This window comes from Macrotis lagotis, chromosome 2, assembly GCF_037893015.1.
Source record: "Macrotis lagotis isolate mMagLag1 chromosome 2, bilby.v1.9.chrom.fasta, whole genome shotgun sequence".
NCBI lineage: Eukaryota > Metazoa > Chordata > Mammalia > Peramelemorphia > Peramelidae > Macrotis > Macrotis lagotis.
Window position 1 is genome coordinate 197,046,895 of NC_133659.1, and position 6,384 is coordinate 197,053,278.

The window sequence follows — 6,384 nt, forward strand, 5'->3', positions numbered from 1 at the left end:
CCTGGTTCTCCTTAACCTTTAAGGAAAGCCTGCAGTATAGCAAATGTTTTAACCATTTCTCCAAAGGGTCCATAGATAATAGAGCTCTAGAATGTAAGAGCAGAAAGAGGGCTTAGAGTTCATTTAGTCCAATTGAGGATTGGGGGAAAAATTAAATGGCAAGTAGATAGGAAAGATCAAACTAGAAGGCAAATGTCCTTGTCTAGAAAGACAGCATGTAATGCAAAGATTTTTTTTTTTGAGAGTTTAATGATTTAAGTTCATTTTATACTTAGGTTTGTGAATTTTGAATAGTATATTTTTTATTTTAACTTTAACAAGAAAGAGCAACTTTAATGCAGAGATTCTTGACCATTTTTATGTTATAAATTTCTTTGGCAGTTTAGATAATTCTGTAGACCCTTCTTAGAATATTATTTTTAATAAATCAAAAAAATGTAAGTTTCAGTTAGAGGTTAGCAAAAGTAAAGAGACATATGTATGTTAACTATAGAGATAGATAAATAGATAGTCCAAGAAGTAAAATTTTAACTCTGGTCTTTCGTTTCTAAATCTAGCATTCTTCTTATTAGCCAGGAAGTGGTCTCTAACCGAAATTTAACACACACACACACACACACACACACACACACACACACACTCTCTCTCTCTCTCTCTCTCTCTCTCTCTCTCTCTCCACACACACACACATTCTATATGTATATATGCACACATATGTATATGTATATGTTTATATGAATATACATATATGCATATATATATATGTATATCATGTGGATATATTTTTCCTCTCCAAGTTCACAGATTCCCCCCCCTCCAAATATCTGGTAATAGGATTCCAGCTTTAACATTCCATTTTTTATTGACCCTACCAGCCCCCAAACTCTATTTTCAATAGTCCCTTCTACCCCAATATTCTATATTTAATGGACCCTTCTACCCCAAAATTCTATGTTCAATGATTTCTTCTAGCCCTGGCATTCTATATTCTATGGTCCTTTCATCCCTAACATTCTATGCTCTATTGGGCCCTTCCATCCCCAACATTCTATGTTCTTTGGAGTCAAGAATACCTGGGTTCAAATCCTACCTCAGATATTTATTTAATATCTATGTGACCATATCACCTATGTGACATAAGTCACCTATGTGAACTAAGAACCTTTTGGGGTCTCAGCTTCCTCATGTATTAAATGAAAAGGCTTGTATTTTATGACCTCAAAGGTCCCTTTAAAGTATAAAATCTATGATCCAATGAACTCAAGATATGCTTTCAAGAAGGTATAGAGAAGGTATAGAGTTCGTGTGAATCTCTAGCCCTTTTCTGACCTGGGAATCCCCACAGTGGGCTCTGATTATCTTCTCTCCTGTATGGGCCATAGCTGTGAACTGCTCCTCTCCTCTCCTTCCCACATCCCCTTTGCTTATTTCATTGTCTTTCAGGTTGAGCCAGGAACCCTGCTTCTGTGGTCCAAGTCTATGAAACTCAACCCCAAACAACTTGGCTCTGAAAAAGTTTCACTTCCCAAAGTTTCATAGGTATAAATAACCCAGACCACAGGATCTGACATTTACCATCCCCAGTGTGTGTCATCAGAGTGGAGTTCCAGTCCTTAACCACTACTGGGCAAAAGAGTCCTGTTCTATAGGCTATCCTTAAATAAGGGGACTTGGATTTGTTCCTAAGGAAGAGAGCAATGACCTGTCTTAAATCTTTTGAAGCTTGGGTCATGGCAAGGAGTAGGAGGATTGGGTTCTAGTCTCAGCTTTACATCAACACTTTTCTTTCAAGTTCCTGAGCATCCCTCTGAAAAATGAGAAATGGTCTCTAATATGGTTCCTTCCATCTCCAATATTCTGTGCTTTATTTACCCTCCCAGTCTTAACATTCTATATTCTATGGTCCATTCCAGGTTTAACATTTTATTTTCTATTGACCCTACTAACCCCCAAACTCTATGCTCAATGGTTCCTTTTATCCCCAACATTTATGTTCAAAGGTCTCTTCTACCCCCAACATTCTATGTTCAATGATTCCTTCCAGCCCTAGCATTCTATATTCTATGGTCCTTTCATCCCTAACATTCTATGCTCCACTGGGACCCTTCCAGTCCCAATATTCTATATTCTTTCATCTCTTTGAGTTATAAAATTCTATGTTCTTTATACCATTCCAATCCTAACAATTCGTTCAATAGTCCCTTCTATCCTCATCATTCTGTGCTCAGTGGTTCCTTCCAGTCTCAACATTTTATGCCCAATGATTCCTTCCAGCTCCAACATTATTTATTCCATGATCCTTTCTAGCTCCAACCTTCTATGTTCAATGGTTCTTTCGAGCCCTAATATTCTATATTCTCTGGTCTTTCCACCTCTAACATTCTATGCTTTATTGGCCCTTCCAGCCTTAACATTCTATTTACTATGATCCTTTCCAACTCCAACATTCTATGTTTAATTGTTCTTTCTAACCCCCAAAATTTTATTCTTAGTGGTCTTTCCAGCCCAAACCTTCTATGTTCAGTGGTTCCTTCTAGCCCAAACATTCTGTTGTCTATGCTTCAGCCCTAACATTCTATGTCCTATTGGCTTCTTTAATCTTAACATTCTATGCTCAGTGGTACCTTTCAGTAGTATGTTGGTAAATGTTTAGCAACAGGTTCTTGGGGATGGGACAGGAGGGGGAAAGAATATATATATATATATATATATATATGTATATATATATATATATATATATACATATATATATATATATATAAAATGCTTTTAAGTTTAATATGTGTTATTAACATTTTTTCCTGTGACTTTCTAAAATCCAAACAATCAACAAAATAATATATCAAATTCCAGTTTTGCTGATTTCTAAAGAGAAAATGTTCACACTAAAATATTAGCAATTGGCTTGTGAGAACTGGTTATAAATTGACTCCAGCATACCTCTGCCCTTCAAACCTTAATATTCTATGTCTTAACATTCTATGTTCTATAGTGCCTTTCCATTTGCATGTTCTATAGGTTTTTCCAGATTTACTATTTTAATTTCCTCCTCATTGGTGATGAGTTCACCCTTTTTATTTATGATACTAGTAATTTGGTTTTCTTCTCTTTTTTAATAAAATTAACCAAAAGTTTATCAATTTTATTGTTTTTTTAAATAAAACCAACTCCTTGTTTTATTTATTAGTTCAATAGTTTTCTTGTTTTCAGTTTTATTAATTTCTCCTTTAAGTTTTATAATTTCTAAATTGGTATTTAATTGGGGTTTTTTGATTTGTTCTTTCTCTAATTTTTTTAATCGCATGCTTAGTTCATTGATTTCCTCTTTCTCTATTTTATTCATGTAAGCAGTTAAAGATATAATATATCCCCTAAAAACTGCCTTGGCTGTATCCCATAAGTTTTGGTATGTTACCTAGTTATTGTCACTATCTAGGATGAAATCATTAATTCTCTCTACAATTGTTGTTTGACCACTCATTCTTTAAAATGAGGTTATTTAGTTTCCAATTGGTTTTAGATCTGTCTCTCTGTGGTTCATTATTGCACATGATATTTATTGCATTATGATCTGAGAAGGAGGTATTCACTATTTCTGCCTTTCTGCATTTGATTATAAGGTTTTTATGCCCTAATATATGGTCAATTTTTGTCTAAGTGCCATATACTACAGGAAAAAAGTATATTACTTTCTATCCCCATTCAATTTTCTCCAAAGGTCTATCATGTCTAGATTTCCTAACATTCTATTTACCTCCTTAACTTCCTTCTTGTTTATTTTATGGTTAGATTTATCTATATCTGAGAGAAGGAGGTTGAGATCTCCCACCAGTAGAGTTTTGCTGTCTATGTCTTCCTGTAACTCATTCAGCTTCTCCTCTAAGAATCGGATGCTATACTACTTGGTACATACATATTTAGTATTGAAATTGCTTCATTGTCTATAGTACCTTTTAGGAGGATATACTTTCCTTCCCTATCTCTTTTAATAAGATCTATTTTAGCAGCAGCTTTGTCTGAGATAAGGATTGCTATCCCTGTCTTTTTCACTTCAACTGAAGCAAAATATATTCTGCTCCAACCTTTTACCTTTACTCTATAAATACTGCTTCAAATAAGTTTCTTGTAAGCAGCATATTGTAGGATTGTTTTTTAATCTACTCTATTTGCTTATGTTTTATGGGATAGTTCATCCCATTCACATTCAAAGTTATAATTACTAACTATTGCTCTTTTTTTTTTAGGTTTCTCCAAGGCAGATGGGGTTAAGTGGCTTGCCCAAGGCCACACAGCTAGGTAATTATTAAGTGTCTGAGGCCAGATTTGAACTCAGGTATTCCTGACTCCAGGGCTGGTACTCTATCCACTGCACCACCTAGCTGCCCTCTTTATTGCTCTTCATGCATCTTCCTTCTGTTTATATTTCCCCACTTTTTTCATTTTATCCATATTCCCCAGTATTTTACTTCTGAATACAACTTCCTTCAATGTGTTTGCCCCCTTATACACAACCCCTCACCTCTCTTTACCCCTTCTTCCTTCTATTAGTTCCTCTTCCCCACTTTCCCCTTTTAATATTTGAAAGGTAAGATAAGTCTCTTAACTTAACTGAGATTGTATATGTTAATCCTTCTTTGAGCCAAATCTGATGAGAGTGAGATTCTCACTGCCTTCCTTCTTCCCCTCTGTTGCAATAGGTCCTTTGTACCTCTTCATGTAATGTGATTTACCCCATTCAATCTCCTCCATCCTCCTGTCTCTTTACTGACCCCCCCCCACCTTTTTAAGAAAATATTGTTTTTAAATCATTGTATCTGAGTCACAAAGAAGTTATGAGTGTCCACTACTTCTGGCTAAGTATATGCTCTCTAATAGAGTTACAATTCTCAAGAGTTATAAGAATCTTCCTCCCAGGTAGGGATATAGCCAGTTTCATCTTATTGGATAGCAGATTTTTCTTTCCCTTCTTTATGTTTTCATGCATCTTGAGTCTCCTTCTTGAAGTCCAGATTTTCTATTTAGCTTTGGTCTTTTCATCAGGAAAAGTTGAAAGTCTCCTATTTCATCCAATGTCCATCTTTTCCCCTGGAAAAGAAGGCTCAGTTTCGAAGGATAGTGAATACTTGGCCTCATTCCAAACTCTCTTGCTCTTCAGAATATTGTATTCCAGGCCCTTTGATCCCTTAATGTTGATGCAGCCAGGTCCTATGTAATCCTTATTGTGGCTAATTGGTATCTGAATTGTTTCTTTCTGGCTGCTTTTAGGATATTCTCTTTTATCTGAGTTCTGGAATTTGGCCACAATATTCCTTGGTGTTTTCATTTTGTGATCCCTTTCATGAGGGAATCGATATATTCTTTTAATAACTATTTTGCCCCCTGGTTCCATGATATCAGGGCAATTTTCCTTCAAAAGATCCTGAATTATTGATCTATACTTTTTTTATTCTCAATGTTCTCAGGAAACCCAGTGATTCTTAAATTGTCTCTCTTGGTTCTATTCTCTAGGTTAGTAGTTTTGCTGATAAGGTATTTTATCTTTTCTTCTATGTTTTTGATTTTTTTCAGTTTTGTTTAACAGATTTTTGTTGTCTCATAAAGTCATTAGTTTCCATGGATTCTATTCTTTTTTTAGAGAAGAATAGTCTTCATTTACCTTTTGCAACTCCTTTTCCAATTGGTCATTTCTATTTTTTTTTAAATATTAAAGTCATTTTTTAAATTTTATTTATTTTGAGTTTTACAATTTTTCCCCCAATCTCACTTCCCTCCCTCCCCACAGAAAGCAATTTGTCAGTCTTTTTTTGCTGTTTTTCTAATTTACTAAAACATTCCACAAGATTTCTTCAATTAGAAGTTCTTTGAAACAATACCATCATTTTTTGCCAGGCGGACAATAGAGTCATCAGATTCTCCCATTCTACAAATTGCTCTATAAATTGTATATGTTTTAAACTGGCCGTTGAATCTGCCAGTGACCTTGTCAACCTCGGCCATGTTCATCTGGATGGATGTGTGGTCCTTGGCCCCAATGATCCTGTTGTTCGCAGAGCATTTCTGCAGTACATAAAGATCCATGAACTCACCAGCATCGTTCTGCATGTTGGAAACTGAGGAGCCAAGTGCAGGTGCAGGAGCAGTGGAAGAGGGAAAAAAAGAATTTGTCAGTCTTTACATTGTTTCTATGTTGTACATTGATCCAAATTGAGTGTGATGAGAGAGAAATCATATCCTTAAAGAAGAAGCATAAAGTATAAGAGATAACAAGATCAGACAATAAGATAGCAGGTTTTTTTCTAAATTAAAGGGAATAGTCCTTGAACTTTGTTCAAACTCCACAGTTCTTTATCTGGATGCAGATGGTATTCTCCATTGTAGACAGCC

At 35.3% G+C, this 6,384-nt stretch overlaps 1 pseudogene; it reads right to left on the minus strand.

The window, feature by feature from the left end:
• Nucleotides 1-5,850: 5,850 nt before the first annotated feature.
• Nucleotides 5,851-6,102, minus strand: LOC141511392 (small ribosomal subunit protein eS21 pseudogene; annotated as a pseudogene).
• Nucleotides 6,103-6,384: the final 282 nt, after the last annotated feature.